Source organism: Cavia porcellus, unplaced genomic scaffold (assembly GCF_034190915.1).
Source record: "Cavia porcellus strain 051 isolate PalLab524CR breed Dunkin Hartley unplaced genomic scaffold, mCavPor4.1 scaffold_18, whole genome shotgun sequence".
Taxonomy (NCBI): Eukaryota; Metazoa; Chordata; class Mammalia; order Rodentia; family Caviidae; genus Cavia; species Cavia porcellus.
In genome coordinates this window covers 60495255-60500522 of record NW_026947501.1, presented here as the reverse complement: position 1 = coordinate 60500522, position 5268 = coordinate 60495255, and the positions used below count along the sequence as shown (strand labels likewise).

General features: G+C 40.5%; 1 pseudogene; it reads left to right on the top strand.

Annotated features, from left to right (window-relative positions):
- The first annotated feature begins 2440 nt into the window (after nucleotides 1-2440).
- LOC100718924 (olfactory receptor 10H3-like) lies at nucleotides 2441-3358 on the top strand (annotated as a pseudogene).
- The last annotated feature ends 1910 nt before the right edge of the window (nucleotides 3359-5268 follow it).

Sequence of the window (5268 nt, the reverse complement as noted above, 5' to 3'; positions counted from 1 at the left end):
TGTCAATATTTAGTGAGGTCAAAAGAGCAATAGTATTAATATCTCAAGACATAATATTAATACTTTTGCTTTCAAGGAACAAAACTAAGCCTTGTAGTGGTCTCTCTACAGAGCTTTCATACCCAAAGATGATGTTATTTCTTCAAATACACTGTTTTCTCCCCTTTGGGGATGTAGGCTTTTGTTGTTCAGATCTCCATAAACAGTGGGATGATAAGTTTTATATGACAACCACAAGTGTAGACACGACGTGTTTGGGTCATTGATCCATTTCTAGTTCCTGGTTTATACCCTGGCTGACATACTTACGTTTAAGTGGTTTTTCAGGTGCTGCATCTTTATGTGCAGATGTACAGTACCTTTTAAATTTTAGTGATTTCTTACATGTCCTCCTTGCCCAGAAGGTGCTTCCTTTCAGTGTCCACAAAATAACAACTTCACCACTTTTGTGTCACTTAACATTTTATGATACACTAGATTTTCAAACCTGAAGATCCTCCCGTTTTATAAGATTTTAAGAGCATTTATGGCCTAACATTTTCCTGATGCCTCTTTGCAAATTCTCCACAGTACAACTGATAAGCTTGTCCCTGCTAATTTATTCATGTATAGTTTTCAATTCCTTTGAATACATTTGAACATACTGTTAGCTCTATTAATATTATGTAGATGTACATACACTATGGAAAATGCAAGCATTATGGCTGGCATCTAAATGTTCCTCCAAAGCCTCATGCAGTCATAGATGGGGCTTTTCAGAAGTGGCTGGATCTAGAGTGTGTGATGCTGTGATTAAGGGTGAGTGATTACTAAATTAGCCCACTGTTTGGTCTGCACAGTTCTGTGTATGGATAATGCGAAGACTCGTTCTGGATGTGAGTACTACCCACTCTACAGGTGTGTTGTTTAGATAGAATATAAAGTATAGAAACAGAGCTACTGTCATCACTTGTTCTTGGTGCTTTTTGCTTATTATTTTGCTGCTTTTCTGCCATCCTGCCTTCTGCCCACCATGGACTGTTTCTCCTCTGTGATGCCCCTCTGCCATATTACCCTGTCTTGGACCCAGCCAACCATGAACTGAAAACTCTACAAACTGTGAACCAAAATAAATCTTTTCTTCTTTGACACTGGGTGTCAGGGATTTTGTCTCAGCAGCAAGAAAAAATAATGAAAACAGCAAAAACAAAAATAAAACTGTAGCAAAATCACACTGCCAAGTAACAACCACAGTTAACATTTTGCTTATTCTCTCCTGCTCTCCGTTTATTTGAGCATACTTCAGTCACTTGAGTCAATAAATATTCACTGATTATTGCTTTACAGATATTGTTCTAGCTAATTCAGTGATCATCTAGAGAGTCATTCATATCTGAGAATGTAAGACTATGTTACCCATATGAATTTTAGACTGCTTTAAAATATTTCCATTATACAGAGTGACCATCTCATATAATTAGCTGCTTTACCATTTCAGTTTAAATGACACATTATCAAATTCATGGTATAATAGCCCAGATTTGCCAGAAATTGTTCACTCAATCCTGTATTTTGGAGTGTCTTGGTTATTTCTGATTGCATATAGCTTCACATGGGGCACTAATCATACAACCTTCATGATCTTCCATTTTATTTTCTCCCAGGTAGACTAAGAAGCTAAGGATAGAGCTTCAGCAATTTGGATCTGTATTTTTACATACACCCCGCCTGGATCTTGTGCAATTGTTTTGATGGACCACATTTTTACTCATTTGCTACTTATCACACTGTCAGTTTATCCAAATACTTTAATAGATTACACAATTTGAAATAATAACTATAACTAGGGCTGGGGGTTTAGCTCAGCGGCATAAGTGCCTGCCTTGCAAGCAGGCAGTCGTGAGTTCAATCCCCGGTACCGATAAAAAAGAAAAAGACAAAAAAAAATAATAACTATAATTACGAATTAGGAACAAGTACAGTACATCTGATGAGCATGCTATTTCAATAACAGCAAAAGTGTGAGGTGGAGTCATAGTAACTATGCGTACCACAGACCAGGCTCCCTTAGTTTATGGATGAAATGAATATCATTCTTGTCTTATTTGAGATAGCATAAATAGTCGTCCTTAAAAGAAAATTTCTGTAGTATCATTAAACTGAATCCAATCATACCTCATATCCTATCATTTTACTATTTTAAAGTCATAAGAAAACTTGGAAGGTCCAAGCCATAGAAATAGGAGTTTTAAAAAAGTTTTTAAATGTACCTCTTTTATTTTATCTACACAACAATGCAGGATGGTATGAACCATTATTTACAGATGTTGGAAATGAGACCAAAATGTTCAACAACTGTTCAATGATGCAGAGTTCTTAAACTGCCATTGGAACTGTGGCAGAGCACGAGGTTTCACCACTGTGATCCGCTCCCGCTCCTGATCTCTCCAGATCCAGCAACATGCCTGGTCGGAATTACAGCACAACATCAGAATTTATACTTTTAGGCTTCTCAGCCTTCCCACACCCGCTGCTGTCAGCTCTCTTCCTGCTCTACCTTCTGATATACCTGTTCACACTGCTGGGAATCTGTGGCCACTGTGTGGACAGAATGCCGGCTCCACACACCCATGTACCTCTTTCTGAGTGCCCTCTCCGTCTCTGAGATCATGCTGCACCATCATGCTGCACATGCTGGACCATCTGCTCTCTACCCATCACTCCATCACTTTTGTGGCCTGTGCTACCCAGATATTCTTCTCCTTCAAGTTTGGCTATGCTCACTCCTTCTTGCTCATGGTCATGGATTATGACCACTACGTGGCCATTTGCTATTCACTGCATTACAGTGTGCTCCTGAGCCCCACTTGTTATGCCCATCCTGTGGCCTGGTCCTGGGCTGGTGGTTCAGTCATGGGAATGATAATGACATCAGTAGTTTACCACCTCACCTTTGTGAGTCTCCATGTGATCTACCACATTCTCTGTCATGTGTTTTCCCTCTTCAATTTGGCCTGTGGAGACAAGATGGACTCTGTCACCATGGATGTGATCCTGGTGTGTGTCATACCCTGATAGGCTGTTTACCCCTCATCATCCGCTCCTGTATCTTCTTTGTGGCCACCATCTTGAGGGTTCCCTCTCCTGAGGGCTGGCACAAGACCTCCCCCTGTGTATCTCACCTCATCATGGTGGTTGTACATTAGAGCTTTGCTTCCATGATTGATCTCAGGCAAAGGAGCCCCATTCTGCATACACCAACTACCTATACTGTTTTCGCCCACTTCCTCAGCCCGATCATTTTCAGCCTCAGAATAAGGAGCTGAAAAATTCCATAAATAAGAGCTTCTACAGAAAACTCTGCCTGCAAAACCCCTAATGATCAGGCTTTGGGTGGTGAAATAGGGTAGGGAAAACAGATAATTTTCACAGGACTGTTGAAAAGATTTAGGTTTGTAGAAAGACCCACATCAGCTGGTGTTTAACAGATACCAGCTGTTATTTCTCTCAGCTTCTTTCTTTTTCTTTCAATTTTTTATTTTAAGGAGAATAAAATAAATGAGAACAGAGCAAAGAAAATTAGAACAGAACAATACAAGCAACAGAGCACTTCACAACCACACAACTGGACATCAACAGTAGCTATCATAATGTCTCCTTTCTTTGAAATAATTGAGCATGCCTTCAAACACAGTAATATTAACCAAGCAAAATAGTATAAAACCATTCAAGAGAGAGAAAGTATTATAGGACATTCAAAGCCAAAAATCCAATAATGAACAATGGCTAAAATAATATCTCGTTTTCCTAAAAAATTTGTCTATACCATCCACACATAATAAAATCAAATAAACCACAACAGGATAGAACCAATCAAAACAGAAGATTTGTGTTGATAAGTCTGCTGTGATTCTGATTGTTTTTCCTTTATAGGCGATCTGTCTCTTTTCTCTAACAGCTTTTAATATTCTATTCTTGTGCTGAATTTCTGGAATCTTGATTATTATATGTCTGAGTGTAGATTTACATTGGTTATGGCAGTTGGATTCCTATATGCCTCACAGATCTGCATGCCAGATCCATTTCCCATGTTTGGGAAGTTTTCTTCTACTACTTCTGTGAATGTCCTTTTAATTTCATTTGTGTTGACCCCTGCTTCTTCACCTACACCTACCACTCTTTAAGTTATGCTTCTTTGCATCATCTTGCAGCCATTGAGTTATTTCCTTATCCCGTGTTATTTTTAAGAGATCTTTCCTTTCATGATCACTGGCCGCAATCCTGTCTTCAAGGTCTGAAAGTCTATCTTCAGTCTCTTTCAAGTAGTTTTGCCAGCTTTTGATTGAAGTTTTAATTTCCTGCATCTCTCTTTGAATCTGTTTCATGCTTTGTAATTCCTTTCTATATGCATTCAAGGTTTCCATCATTTTCCTGTGCTCCTCTTTTTTTGTCTCTGTCTTTTTTCAGTATGAACAGTATGAACAATTCTTTCAGTATGTTTGTGATTTCTTCTTTTACCTGAGACACTATTTCTGATTTTATTGCTTTTACAATCTCATGAAGTTGTTTGCTTACTTCAGTGCTCTCCTCTCAGAGATTTAAGAAGTGTGACTTCCATTTTTTTTCCATGACTATATCTCCCCAACTTATTCTGAGTGGGCTAGAGGTCTGAGTTTGCCTTTTGTTCTTTTATCTTGACCTTTTCCTGGGTTCCTCCCAACAAACTGGTTGTGGGGCTCCAGGCAATTCTCGTGTTGGCTGCCCCTAGGCAGTGTAGGGAGATGAGACAGGCACCTGGGTTATTTTAATTCCAGATTTACAGGGATATAGCAGGGCATGGAACAGGCTTCTTCAGACCCATGCAGCAACACTGTGGCTTTGCTGATGATTGGGGGTACGTGGAGGTGAGGCTGCTTCTCTCAGCCTGTGTGTCTACACCGGAACTCCCACAGTGGTGGCAGACACATAGAAGTGTGTTTGTCTGATTCTGCTAGTGGGTGATAGCTGCCTGAGGGAACCAGTGGCCTCAATGGTGGCCTATGAATGCACAGGGCTTACCTGGCTGTGTGTCCCTGCTCCTGCTGGTTGCCTGCAGAAAGGAACCTTCTGGTGGCAGCCCCCTGAGAGTAACGGCAGATCTGCTGGTTCTCTCTGCCCATGCTGGCCACAAGCAGGATGTGGCCTTTTGGTGGAAGCACATAACAGGTAGAGGTTGGTCTGTCTGTCTCTCTTGACCCACTCTGGGCACACGGGAGAAAGGGCCTTTTGGTGTCAGCACCCAGCAGCCAG